The sequence below is a fragment of the Carlito syrichta genome, unplaced genomic scaffold (genome assembly GCF_000164805.1).
Source record: "Carlito syrichta isolate Samal-C Ts95f unplaced genomic scaffold, Tarsius_syrichta-2.0.1 Scaffold308830, whole genome shotgun sequence".
In the NCBI taxonomy this organism is placed as follows: Eukaryota; Metazoa; Chordata; class Mammalia; order Primates; family Tarsiidae; genus Carlito; species Carlito syrichta.
The window spans coordinates 36987-52565 of NW_007252926.1; positions in this window are offsets into that span (position 1 = coordinate 36987).

Here is a 15579-nt window from a genome sequence, read left to right on the forward strand (position 1 = left end):
TTAAAATTTCATGTTTAGGGAGAAGTGAGAAATAAATTTGTTCTTTTACATACATAATTCTCAGTAGCATGTTAGACAGCATGTATACGTCCTTCAAATTGTGTTTATTGCCAGTCCTTATTCAGTTTCTGCTTAACTAAGTAACATACATTAACTTCCACTAAATTTGACTTGATATATCAGTTCTATAGTCTTATTAATTTCTTCTAATATCCTTTTAATATCAACATATACTATTTTTTCTATAAATAATTATGATAAAGTTTAATTTGTAAATTAGGCACAGTAAGAGATGAACAATAACTTATAATAAAATAGAACAACTGTAACAATATACTGTAATAAAAGTTATGTGAATGTATCTCTATCTGTCTCTCTTTCTCTCAAAATATCTTATTGTAAGACACTCACTTATCTTTGGACCACAAGTTGATTGTGGTAACTGAGACCATGAAAAGCAAAACGGAGGACTACCGAATATGCTAGCTTTCACATGATTATTGCTTTGCCAGGTAGGAGCATTTTAATAGATTTTTAAATTTCCCTATTATTTGTCCTATCTATTGCTTACCCATCTCCATAAATGTTCTGAACAGACCTTGATCTTTTAACTCAATTTAATTGCAATGCTTCCCAGTAAGCTGTTCATCCTCTTAGAATCTTTATCCTGGTAAAAAAGGTGACCTTCAGTTGCAATGACCTATCCTCAAGGGACTTTGAGTCACTGACTTAGTCTGCCTCTTAAAACTAATGTATTAAAAAACAAAACAAAACAAAACAAAAAAGCAGGCTGGGCTCGGTGGCTTGGCCTGTAATCCCAGTACTTTGGGAGGCTGAGGTGAGTAGATTGCCTGAGCCTGCAGGTTCGAGACCAACCTGGGCAACTTGGCAAGACCTCGTCTCTACAATGAATCAAAAATTAGCTGGGCGTGGCAGCACCTGCCTGTAGTTCTAGCTACTTGGAAGGCTGAGGCGGAAGGATTGCCAGAGCCCGGAAGGTCGACTCTGGGGTGGCAGTAATTGTCCCACTGCACTCCTGTCTGGGCAAGAAAGTGAGACTCCAACTCAGAAAAAAAAAAAGAAAGAAAAGAAAAAAATCTAATGTATTTTTCCCTGCCCAATAACTGACCCTCTTTGTAAAACTTTTTATGAAACATCTTACTGAAATTAAATCTAATAAGCATATTACTAGGGGAAAACAAAAATAATAATTATAAGACAAATCAGTAGGGTTAAAAGAGAACAACCCAACCAATCAGGGAATTTGTGAAGGTACTCAAAGTCAATTCAAATTATTCAGATCAAAAGAATATTTTTCTTTGGCATGAATTATTTAAATTGGTTATTTGATTTTGAATTTCAAATATAATTGTATCATGTTCTGCTCTCTACCCCTAAAATACTACTATTCAGTCTAGAAATTAACACTTTATAAGAAGTTTCTGTGTCTGGGCATCTATACCATTAACTTTGATAATGAAAATGTAGGTTTGAAAAAATGTGTGTTGTTTAACACAAACATCATACATTATGTACATAATTTTCTTATACTCCCATTCTGGCTCAATTAATCCTTGTCAATATTAAACTAGGGAATCTGTTCATCAATTCTCCTGCAAAAATTATATTGCTCAACTTCTACCTGAGTAATTTTTTCCCACCAATATTTCCTGTAACAGGCTTTACATGTCTTTGTAAAAATAACCTGAAGTGTAGAGAACACTAAAACTCTTTAGTGGAGTTTGTGATTGGTAATCTCCCTTAATTATGCTGTGAGTTAGGCGAGAAGACATAATGCTGAGGTGAAAGCTAGAGTTTAATAATGGAATCATTAATATTATATACTAAGTGAAAAATAAGTAGTATTTGGTAAAATTTCTTGCCTTAGGAACAGTTACTTTTTATGTATTTGGTTCACACTATTTATGGAAGTATCAAGAGAAGAGAAAATATCAAGAGAATAATGGTAGAATCAATGAAAGTAAAATTTTGGGAAAAACTTGCCATGTTAGTAACCTATTGTTACAACCATAAAATTTCATATGTTTCTCACATTTTCTTTCTTAGGCTCACAAAAGAGCTTAAGATTCGAAATAGGGGTTTTGAAGCTTTTCGTTCTCCTCTCTGTAAAAGTCTAAGAGCAACAAGACTGTTAAGATTCCCTTTCCTCTAAGATGTCACGTTAAACATAAAAAAATCTAAATGATAGCTCACCAAGTGATGTCTGAATTTTTAAAAAAGAATTAAAAGAAATTTGCGAAATGCTGTAAGTATTTAAATTACTTTTTTGCTGCATAATTTTTCCTTTTGTTCAAGGACTTGCAGTGGGAAAGAAGGCTGTGTCCCAGAAAAACAATTCCCAGAACGTACCATAATTTGTGCTGCATTTGAAGGCTCTACTCATTAGGGATACCTATGAGTTTCTTCTTTGTTTTTTAAAAGAGTAGAATCCAGCAATAACTCAAATGCCCAGACTTCTCCCCAGACATCATTTTTCTAACAGTCCAAGAGGAACTGATTCAAGGTCAGAGGTCATAGGCTGTGCTCCATTTGCCAGCTGGCAGTAAGCTCCAAGGACAGAGGGTGCAAGAAGCGTGACGATTCCTCAAGATGCTCATTCACAGAGCATTGAGAGTATCCCCACGGATACCTCAGAAATACTCATTTTATCTCAGTTTGGTGGGGTTGGAGAAAAGGGGGTCGATTTTCTGACGTAGCTTGCACAGCTTCACATGATATGATCCCATCTCACTGAGGCTGACTTTATTTTACACCAATACAATAAAGCTTAAAAAAGGACAAAAAGTTTCTATTATAGATAAACATTATCTGCCCTGTGATTCTGAAAAGAGCAATGCTGACTAAAAGGCAAACACCTGGAACTTCGATTGAGGGAGAAACAGTGGCTAGGGTACTGTGAACACTCTACCTGAAGTAATAGGAAAACTTCCAGAGGGAAATCATGATATGAAAATGTTGATCTACAGTTATTTGGGGTAAGTTCTTTCCTATCTCAAACTTCTTCCTCAGAGTTTGTGTGCTGGTCCCATACCACATCCAGATTTTGACTGTTTTTCCCTTCCTAAATGGCTAAACTGAGATGCTGTGTGTAAGAAATGGAAAGTGACAAGATTTGACCAAAGCATTGGAAATCAATCCAAACAAAATGTGCTTCTTAACTATAAGTGAACAGTTGAAAACAATCCTCTTTTATAGCCATGGAGATAAATACTCTGTTTTTATTAGGAAAAAATTGCTTTGGACTGAATAAAGTCATTTGATTAACAAGTCAAAGCAGATGGTTTATTGATATTTCAGAAAGGAGTTTACAAGGTCTAGTGAAAAAAGAGACCTAACTCCGAATTAACAAATTACCCCAGTATATGGGACATTGACAGTTCACTGCTAATAGATTTATGGGCTACTGCTGGGTGTTTCATCCCCATTTGGTTTATTATGATAAAATATTGGGGCATGGGTAACCTATAACCTTAATGCAATACGCTATATTGACCATTGACCTTTAGGACCTGACAGCAAAACTACGTATCAGATTTTTAATTTGTCTTAATCTAATAGGATCAACATCAGTGTTGTGTGGTTTATTTTGAAAAGGCTATGTGATGTAACTAACATATGGCATGCTGGTTTGGGATTTGCTAGAATTCAGTAAGCTAGATCTCAGAGGTTACAAGAGTCATATGTTAAGATCCAGAAGTCATTGGCAAATTGGCATGTGGCTTGAGTAAAGAAAGTGTATGTAAAGAATCTCACTCATCAACTCAGAAGGAAGTATTTTCTGCCTCTCGGAAAATTTTAGCATCTTTATTGTGAAATAAGTACCTCCCCTCCACCAAATCTGCCTTGTTATTTGATACTGTGTGTTCTTTCTCATATTTTCCATTCCTTCTTTTATGTCTAATTATTTAGAACAGTTATTTTATAGTCTCTGCTTAATGCTATTATTAGAAATTCCTGGGCATCTAATACTGCTCAGTTGTGTCTGTTGACTGTTAGGATGGCCTACTTTCCTTTTACATTTTCTAATTTTGAGTTGAGTCCATTTCTTTTCTTTTCTTTCTTTTTTTTTTTTTTTTCAGTTGGAGTCTCACTCTGTCACCCAGACTGGAGTGCAGTGGCCACTCCAGGCCACTGCAGCCTCGACCTGCTGGGCTCCGGTGATCCTTCTGCCTCAGCCTTCCAAGTAGCTGAAACTACAGGTGCGCGTTACCATGCCCGGCTGATTTTTGATTTATTGTAGAGATGAGGTCTCACCAAGTTGCCCAGGTGGGTCTCGAACCCGCGGGCTCAGGCAATCCACTCACCTCAGCCTCCCAAAGGTGCGGGATTACAAGTTGAGCCACCGAGCCCGGCTATGAGTTCCATTTTTGGTGGAGCTCTACTTATGGGAATTCTTGGTTGAGGGCATGTCTTTCCAAAATTTTTTGCTTTTGCCTCTCCTTGGTGCTACAGAGATCTTTCCAGCCCAGGTAGACTTTTAACGCCAACTTCTTCGTTTGGGAGTTCCTGAACCATGTAAGCAAGGCAAAAGTGACCCCCAAACTAAAATGAGTATAGGCTTGTATCTACGGATACTTAGAGGAAACTAGATATTTCATTTATCTCATTCATCTCTCAATCTATTTCCTTAATCTAGAGGCAGGACTAGTCAGAAATGTTTTCTTGAGCTCTGATCATCCCATTAAAAATATTATTTTTTTAAGTTACCTCTTTCAATTTGGGTGTAGTCTTTGGAGGATTTAAGCTTTATATATGGGAGTCTTAGTTACAATCTATGTCTTTCACAGGTCCAAGTCCTAGATGGCATTAAAACCATAGACCCTTGAGTACTGATATTGGCAAATTCCTCTAGGCAGCTACAGTGTTAGCTCACATTTACTTAGTTTCTATATCATCTTCATTTTAGGCTCCTGGGAAATAATTTTCCTTACTTCCTTGTTAGCTTTACTATGCACTCAAAAAGATTTTTAAAAATACTTTACTCAGGAATACTTGATAGTAGTTTTGAGGATAATAAATCTACCAAACTGTCAGAATTAGAAGCCAGAAACTTGTTTTAGAAATGTTCCCTTTTATGTAAGCGAATTAGGTAGAAGCGGGAAGGAAATTTAAAGTTCAAAAAAATTGTCCTGCCAACTTTACTTACTTTCTAACATATTTAGTCAATGGCCTGATTTATTGCATTAGCCTACATATCTCATAACTGTATTACTTCTGTTCAGTTTACAGGCACAGTGGTACATGCCTGTAGTCCCAGATATGTGAAAAGCTGAGACAGGAGGATCAGTTGAGCCTAGGAGGTTGAGACCAGCTCAGGTAATACAGTGAAACTTCCTCTCTAAAAATAAAAAAATCTCCCATATGTGAACTGCTGTAAGTGGCTAGTTTTGTGTAAATTATCAAATAATCAAATGTCTATGATATTGTAAATATTTAGCTTGACATGGTGTTGTCAAAGGTATTTTACCTGATCATTCCATGTATGGAAATCATGGCATTAAATGATTTCAGATACATTTCAGAAATCTGCAGGCCTCTAAACATTTTTGCTTTTCTATAGATGCAGTTACCAACCGACTAATACAACTGATGTATCATCTTTCTGTGATTCATATTTCTTGCTGCCTAAATACCTGATGCAAGAATCTGATTTTGGACTAATATATATTGACACCAAAAATGGATTACCTAGCCAAAATATAATAAAAAGAAAATGACAGAAGGTAGAATTACATATATATATATATAACAAAAAATATGTATTTCTTCCAGATAGAGCAAAGGTTGATTGAAACAGGCATAAGGAAGAAACCAACATTGAAGAAAACAAGAAAAAAGTGATATATTTCTTTTGGTTTCTTCCTTTTTTTTTTTTTTTTTTGTGTTGGAGTTTCACTCTGTCACTCAGGCTGGAGTGCAGTGTCACATTCATGGCCATCGCAGTCTTGACCTGCTGAGCTCAGGTGATCTTCTGCCTCAGCCTTCCAAGTAGCTGGAACCACAGGCATGTGCCACCATACCCAGCTAATTTTTTTTATTTATTGTAGAGACGAGGTCTTGCTATTTGGCCAGGCTGATCTCGAACCCCTGAGCTTAGGCAGTCCTCTCACCTCCACCTCCCAAAGTGCTGGGGTTACAGGGGTGAGTCACTGCATTCGGCTTGTTTCAGTTTCTTCTAAAAGATCATGGACATGTTTCAGAAAATATACTAATTTCATGGCATGTTATTTGGTATGTAATTTTAAAATTATTTTTCTTACTCTGTGCTTTTGTAATAGTACTTATTGGAAAGATGAGAGAGATCACTTACTAATAAAGTAATACAAAGACTCTATAAGCACTATTTTTTGAAGTATAGGCAATGAAGTTATTGTTGCCTTGTCCATATAGTAAGTAGAGAGTGTATCAATCTCAAACTTAAAATTTTACTTCAGTTGGATACTAAAATTCTTAAGATGTGTTCTGTAGCCTTCCCCCACCCCTCACTGTAATAGGATCTACAGCAAAAAAAGTCAGAGAAAAAGAATCCATTTAGTAAAAAAATTATTTTAAATTTTAGTATTATAAAGATGGGAGCAAGATTATATAATTGACTGGAAAAAACTGGTACACAGATATTTCCATTCTTCCCAAAGGACTTTTAGTAACTCCAATTGTTGTTTCAGTATGGATTTTTATTCAACTTTAACACTTTGACTCACTGTCTGATAATTTCTGCCTATGGTTCACAATATCTGATTTAAAACATACATCTACACATACCCACACATTGCCTCCACATACTTCATTCTGGAACTTTCACTCACTTCTGCCATTCTGTAAATGTACTGCTCAACTCAAAAAAAAAAAAAAAAAGATATTTTCCTTCTGAAGGTAGAGGAAGCAATAGAATAAAGTGAATTAGTTATTGCCTTTCAAAAATTGTACTATAAATTAATTCAGTATTAACTCTGGTACATGAAAAAAGTCACCACTACACTTTGAAAAATCACCTAAAATAAAATGAATCAGATGACATTTTCCTTAAGTAAATAGGAGGAAAAACGGCTAAGTTATTCTGAATTTGTGAAAGGGAAAAGATCAGAAATCAGAAAGTATATGTAAATTTGCACCAAATTTTAATGTCACAGCAGTGCTAAACAATATCTGCATCTGAGGAGAGCATAGTGATGAATGGGACAGGAATGCATCTTTTACTGCCTTTTTTACTTTTCTTTAGTGACTAACTTACAGTTGGATACTAAAATTCTTATGATGTGTTCTGTAGCCTTCCCCTCCCCCTCACTGTAATAGGATCTACAGAAATAATTTAAAGGCCTGTTTTCTCTAAACTTTCTTTCTCTACCACCCCCTCCCCCCCCCCTTTTTCTTTTCCACAAGCACAAGCTACCTCAAGTGAACTAAACCTGCTGGTAAAATACAGTATTTCTGGTCTTTATTCTAATCTATTAATTGCCCTCAGTTTTATTTAAAAGACTTTAACTCTGATGGAAATTATCATTTTTGATTTGTCTTCTCTTCAGACTTGACTTTATATCATCTATTCTTTTAAAAGCTGCTGTTATCTCTCTCTCTCTCTCTCTCTCTCCACTCCCTCCCTTCTCCCTTTCATTTGTCCATAAGAGGCATATAAAATATACTTGTAGAATTTGCGTTTTCATTCAAAATTTTATTCCAGAATCTTTGCTCTTTGGAAAACTAAAACCCCAATGATCAACATGGCTTTAAATATCTCAAGTAAAAACTTTTCTGTGGCCAGGCACGGTGACTCAAGCCTGTAATCCCAGCACTGAGGTGAGAGGACTGCCTAAATCCACGGATTCGAGAACAGGCTAGGTCACTTGGCGAGACCTCATCTCTATAATAAATCAAAAAATTAGCTGTGCGTGGTAGCGCACACCTGTAATTCTGGCTACTTGGAAGGCTGAGGCAGAAGGATTGCTGGAGCCCAGCAGGTTGAAGCTGGGGTGGCCATGGACATGCCACTGCACTTTCGTCTGGGCGATGGAGTGGGACTCTAACTCAAAAACAAACAAACAAACAAAACCAAAAAACTTTTTTGAAAATGAAAACTTTATTTTATATTTGAAATTTATAGACATAAAAGTGAACCTGTAGAATAAGAATAAATAAGACTTGTTAAATGATACAACCTATCTATAGTAAACTGCTGAAGATGTCTGAACAGTTAGGAAGCTGGGCATATTGCTAGGTGACTCTAGAACAGAATCCCCTATGGTTCATGGATAGAATACTGATAATGTGATATCAAGTCTACAGAGTTAGTCTTAAACAATGGAGAGATGCAACCTAAGCATTTTTGTTTCAGTAAAACCACCCCTAATGAGATCATGGACCAGGTTCAGAAAGATAATGAAGCATTTTGAATTGTGCATATTTTTCAGATCTGAACTGATTGTCATGGCTAACGGTGCTTCATTTCTTCCTCCTTTGAATTGAGTTGTGCTTATGGAGAAACAAACAGCAGGTCCCCAAGCCAAAGCAACACCATTTTAAAAGCATTTTAAGAGTTGTGATAAAGGCAGTGGAAGACATAAGTGCCAGCCTAGATGATGTATTTGAATATCTCTTTAGTTTAACTAAGTCCTCCAAGTAGCTCTAAGATAAACCTATACCAATATCCCAATTTATGCCACTCCCAAATTAGCATAAATTTCCTTTTATCAATTGTTCATAGTTTGTCTTGAGTTTTTAACCTACAAAAAGAAATAAAAACCTACTTAAAAGTGGAAAAAAATTGGGAGGCACAAATGAATCAAATTTATAATTAAAAGAAGATTGCAGTTACAACTAAACACAGTAGGATATACTTTTTAAAAGCTGCTATTGTGGAAACAGGATCCCAGTGCCATATAGAGTAAGCCCTGGGCCAGAAGTTCCAGTAATAACTGGCTGACCCTTGGCAAGTCTGTGTCTTTGTTTTCTCACTTTTAAAGTAAGGAAATTATATAAGATGGGCTCTACGTGCAACTTAAAAAAAAAAGAAGAAGAAGAAAAGGAAAAAAGAAAAGCAAACAGGTTGGGTGAGGCCAGGAGCTCAAGACCAGCCTGGCAACATAACCAGAACTTGTCTCTACAAAAAAATAAAAAAATTAGCCAGGCATGGAAGCATGTGCCAGCAGTTCCAGCTACTCGGGAGGCTGAGGTGGGAGTCACTTGAGCCCAGGAGGTCAAGGCTGTCGTAAGCTGTGATCACACCACTGCACTCCAACCTAAGTGGCAGAGTGAGACCCTGACTCAAATGAATGAATAAATAAATAAACAAACAAATAAATAAAAACAGTTAATATGAAGACTATAATAGCCACTGTAAAATGTTTTATAGTCAGAAGACAGAGCAGGAAGGAAGAGTTTTTAAAAGTTTAAAAAGAGATTTTAAAAAGGCAATCAATCCTGCCTCAAATTAAATTTATAGGAAGGTTAAAAAAAACCTGTTGGATAAAGAGCATTGATGAATGAATGGAAGAAGAATCATTTAGGAAATAGAGAAGAGGGGAGAATGAAAAGATATAGTAATGCTAATTGCCAAAGAAGGCAGACTTAAAATTAGGGAAACAAAAAAGCAAAATGAAATAATGCTCAATAGGAGAATTAAAAGAAATCAGAAAGGATTAAAAATACATTCAAAACAGGAGTGGGAAAGGACTACTATAAAACACAACAAATGAATATTTTGCAGGAATGCTAAAAATAGTTCTTATGCTTAGCAACTCTAAAAAAGGTGAATGACAAGAAAATCAAGAACATTATCAAGAAGCCAGTAATTGAAGCCAATAGTTGAAAAAACGCATAAACCTAAAGGTTTAATAAAAAGATTGAAAAGACAATTATATATAATTATATTTATATCTACAGATATGTGTAGACTCACGAATGTTTAGAAAACTGTGAACATTGGCTGGGCGCGGTGGCTCAAGCCTATAATCCCAGCGCTTTGGGTGGCCAAGGCAAGAGCATTGCCTGAGCCCAGGGGTTTGAGACCAGCCTGGGCAACTTGGTGAGACCTCATCTCTACAATAAATCAAAAAAATTAGCCGGACCTGGTGGCGCCCGCCTGTATTTCCAGCTACTTGGAAGGCTGAGGTGGAAGGATCACCTGAGCCCAGCAGGTCAATGCTGGGGTGGCTGTGAGTGTGCCCCTACACTCCAGTCTGGGGGACAGAATGAAACTCCAACTCAAAAGAAAAAAAAGAAAAAAGAAAACCGTGAACATCAATAATCAATCTTAGAGTCCAAAGATAACCTCATTATAAAAGGACAACAATGACAACAAAAAAGATTCTGCTTCTACATTCTCTTATGTTATATATCCTAGCATTGACTCCATAAAAACTGTAAACTCACTGCTAACTCATGTATAAAGAGCTAAGAAAAAAAACAACTAATTGGTTACTAGCAATTCTACTTTTTACTAAACAAATCTATGTCAAATAAACCACATAGGTTTTGGATAAAATTTAGAATTTACTTAATGACAGTTTAGAAGAGAGAGCAAGACTATTTGAATATCATCAGGTGTTTTATAATACCTAATTATTATTTAATAAACTTCTTGTGAAAATGAATTGATTCCAAGAAAATAAAATTATTATGGCCTGGTTTTTATATAACAGAGTCTGTAAAGATGACACTAAAGTCCCACTATTTCATTTTGGTAACATATTGCCTGAGAACATGCACTTGCAATGACTACAGTACAAAAGAAAGTGAACTTAAAATTCATCATACCATATGTTAGAATGTGATTAATGAGCCAGGAATAAAGAATAGTGATCAACGGTAAAAGTAATGATAATTTAAAAAACCCCATAAGAAATAGAGTTAAACTCCACATTACTTTCCTTTTTATCAGTTATCTAAAATAATCACAGACTCTTTTATTTTAAATTAATATAATACATATCCTATCCCCAGGTTTTACGCACAAGGAAAATATGTGACTCTTTTGAAATTTCTTTTCCAAATTATGTGAAAAGATAGAGTAGCTATGAAGAAAAATAAGTTGTAAGAAAAAAAATTTTAGGTTGGCATTCAGAGATATTTGCAGAATTCAGGGATGCTTCAGAAATCCATATGGGAACACCAAATTAAAAGATACTGTAGACTCTAAATGAATATCTCTATAAATGTCAACATCACTGTAAAGGAAAATAACAATAACTCAGTAAATTCAAATCATGATGAAAGGATTAGAGGATAAATACTAGATGAAGTTTTCCAAATGATCTAAGTGGTTTTACATTTTGTATCTACAGTTTGGATACTTGCTTTTTTTCTACACAGTATAGGAGTGGAATACAGTGGTCTTACATTTTGTATCTACAGTTTGGATACTTGCTTTTTTTCTACACAGTATAGGAGTGGAATACAATAATTTAAAAAATAGAGAGATTATCTCATTCCATAATTAGAATATATGCATGACAACAATATATCAGGAAAACATGGAAATCTAATGCCCTGATTAAAATAATTCTGTAACTGCATACTTCTTGTTTTTTTCTTTAAGCTTCCAGTCTGATGTCTATTTTTTTTTTTTTTTGAGTTGGAGTCTCACTCTGTCGCCCAGACTGGAGGGCAGCAGCACGCTCCCTGCCACCGCAGCCTCGACCTGCTGGGATCCGGCAATCCTTCCGCCTCAGCTTTCCAAGTAGCTGGAACTACAGGCGTGCGCTACCACGCCCGGCTGATTTTTTGATTTATTGTACAGATGAGGTCTCGCCAAGTTGCCCAGGCGGGTCTCGATCCCCTGGGCTCAGGCAATTCACTCACCTCGGCCTCCCAAAGGGTGGGATTACAGGCTGAGCCACCAGGCCTGGCTTATTTTTTTTTAATGCTTCCAGTCCATTGTCTATTTGTAGTTATTTTTATATTTGGCTAATTTAATTCAAAGTGTGAAAAACAAAGGGTAACAATCTAAAATTAGGAAAAAATTTTCAGGAAATTCTCTGAAGAGGTAGCACAATTGAGTAATTTTTAAAAGGAAGGCAATAATAAAGAAGCCAGAAGCAGAATAAATTACACATTTGATAAAATGAAATAAGAATGATATCTTTTAAATGATTAATTTCTGAAATAACTAGACAAAAGAGAGGTAATCAATAATTCTAATCTTAACATTCATAGAAAAGGCAAGAAAATATCCCCCATCATCTTCCAAGAAATCCCTAATAGTTATCAGAATCCAGGGCAAACCTATATAGTAGGATTATATAAATTTAGGCAATAACCATGATTACTGATAAACTTATGTAACTCATTACCCCCTAAAAGCAGTAGACTGACACATCAGAAAAAAATTATAGATAGTATGAATGTCAGATCTATAACTTTTTTTTTTTTTTTTTGAGTTGGAGTCTCACTCCAACGCTCAGGCTGGAGTGCAGCGGCATGCTCACCACCATCGCAGCATCGACCTGCCGGACTCAGGCGATCCTTCTGCCTCAGCCTTCCAAGTAGTCAGAACTACAAGCCCGCACTACCACACCTGGCTAATTTTTTTTTTTTTTTTGAGTTGGAGTCTCACTCTTGTCACCCAGTCTGGAGTGCAGCGGCACACTCACAGTCACCCCAGCGTTGACCTGCTGGGCTCCGGCAATCCTTCCACCACAGCCTTCCAAGTAGCTGGAACTGCAGCGCGCCCTACCTTACCTCCTAAAGTGCTGGGATTACAGGCTGAGCCACTGAGCCCGGTCACTTTGTACATTCTTATTGTATATTATATGAAATTTGTTACGTTTTATATGGAAGAGCTGTACTTCCACGCTGGGAAGTTTTATTGAAAGAAGTAGATGGGTGAGGGGGCTCTATTTACTTTTGTAAAGATTTTAAGGCAAACAAACTGTTTTTTGTATTGCACGTGTATTCAAGTAGCCAAATGATTAACATAAAAACACAAGAAAGAACTTTAGAAATGATTTGGTCTAACCATCCATTCAATATAGGATTCTCCTCAATTTTTCAAACCAAAAGATCCATTTATTTTATTAACACTATTTTCTCCAACCAGGTGGGAGTGTTCCTTCCTTCTTCATTGTGCCCTACATGACCTTATGCATAAAAGGAGAAGATTGAGACAAGATCTTAAAATATTAATTCTAACCATGAATTCTCAGATATTTGTTGCTAGTTGAAACTTACTGGGAGCCTAATCACCACCTGTAGCTTCATGATTCGTTTTTTGTTTTTTTTTTTTTCCAGTGTAAAAGGCGGCAGCATTCTTAAATCATAAAAAATGAAGATACATACAATATTGTGTTTAGATAACTTTTTAAAAAGCATTAATCATAACGGTCCCCAACCTTTTTGGCATCAGGGACCAGTTTCGTAGAAGACAATTTTTTCACGGACTGGCAGAAGGTGGGAGGAGATAGTTTTGGGATGATTGAAGTGCATTACATTTATTGTATACTTCTATCATAATTACATTGTATTATACAATGAAATAATTATACAACTCATCATAATCCAGGAGCCCAGGGCTTGTTTTCCTGTAACTAGACCGTCCCATCTGAGGGCGATGAAAGACAGTGACACCCAAAGTGTATTGCTTATGTCCAGTCTACTACATAATCTCATTTTAGTTGCTATCACTGCAGAAAACCTTGCTTCACAAAGATGGGATATTGGAAATGGAAGCAGGCTTTTCAGTGCTTTTGTGGCAATCTCAAGATATTCTGCCTTGACTTTAATCCAGAATGCATGGAGATTTAAAGTGGTCTCAAACATACTTTTAAAGCCACCACCATTAGCGATCTCAAGCAGTTGATCCTCTTCTAGTATAGACAAAGTCAGTTCACCTGACTTATTCACAAATGGGCCGTGGATCCATTCCTTCCCAGTTCGGGGTCTTTTGTGATTGGGAAGTAATACTCAAATTATTTGAAAGCTGAGTTAGGTGACCATGCACCAACTGGGAGAAGGTGGCCCTGGCTCAGTCTCTTTCAAAATCTCTGCTAAATGAAACATGTCAAAAATCCTAATGTTCACTCGTAGTCTCCATAATTTCAGTTTGACTTTGAATGCACCCACTTTATCTGCTGACTTGAACACAGCTGTCGCATTCTCCCGTGAGGTGACGCATTGAGTTTGTTGTGCAGGTTGAACATGTCACACAAGTAAGCAAGTTTTGCAGTCCATTCTGTGTCACTCAAATGCGCTGCCAGTAGTGACTGTTTTTCTAAAAGAAATCCCTGAGGCAGCTCTCATAACTCAAAAACTCTGGCCAGTTACTTATCTTTAGAAGGTCATCTCACTTCTGTGTATATGAGAAGAGGTATATGTTCTGTGTCCTCTGTTCACAGAGCTACAGGAACAACCATGAGTTAAGGACATGTACTTTAATGTGGTTGATAATTTTAATCAAAACGTTAAGCTCAGGTGACATTTTTTGGCTAGCCAGCATTTCTCTATGGATGACACAGAGCGTAGACTCACATTCAGAAGTGACCTTTTTGACCTGAGTAGTGAAACCAGAAAGCTGTCCAGTCATGGCAGCCATGCTGCCCGTGCATATACCAACATAAAATGACCAATTCAGTTTTCCTGATATGTAATCATTCAAAGACTTGAATAGTACTGCAACTGTGGTATTGGTTGGCAACAAAAGTGCACATATCATATCCTCATGTACATTGTCCTGAAAAATATATTGCACAAAAACAAACACTGCTGTCTTGTCAACACTGGTAGACTTGTCAACTTGGATTGCATAGTATAACTCATTGATCCTCTTTGACAGTTGTGTCTCACTATCCTCTGCTATTTCATCAATTCATCTAGTTATGGTGCTAGTTGAAAGAGGAACATGTGCCACCTTTCGAACTGAAGACTCTCCTAAAAATTCATGACAAATGTCCTCAGCAGCAGGCATAATCAATTCTTCGCCAATAGTAAAGGGCTTCTTAGCTTTAGTAATGCAGTTAGCCTCTAGCAGTGAGGCTCTCAGTGTGGACACATATGATCAAGTGATGGTCTTCAATAATTGCTTCTGTTCTTTGTGCTCACTTTTTCTTTTGAAAAATTCCAAAGGCTTGTCTTTTAATACAGTCTGCTTGTTCTCCATTTGGCGAAGCAGTTTTGAAGGTTTCATTGCTTCGTTGGATAGCTGATCACCACATGTTATGCAGAGTGGGCTTAGAGAATGTGAATCACCTGCTGCAATGAACCTGTAATTTAAATAGGACTCTTGGTATTTTATTTTAAATGCAGCTTTCTTTTTGTTGACAGTCTTAGAGTCTTCTTCTTTTTTTCTTTTTATTGAGTTGAGGTCTCACTCTGCCACCCAGGTTGGAGTGCAGTGGCACGCTCATGGCCACCGCAGCATCAACCTGCTGGGCTCAGACGATCCTTCCGCCTCAGCCTTCCAAGTAGCTGGAACCACAGGCATGCACCACCATGACTGGCCAGACAGTTTTAGAGTCTTCTGCTGTCTCATCATTGGGTCTTTCCCCCTTTTCTTTTCTTTTTTTACTTAAGCTAATCCTCCTGCCTCAGCCTCCTGGGACTACAGGTGTCTTTCTCCCTTTTCAAAGAAAC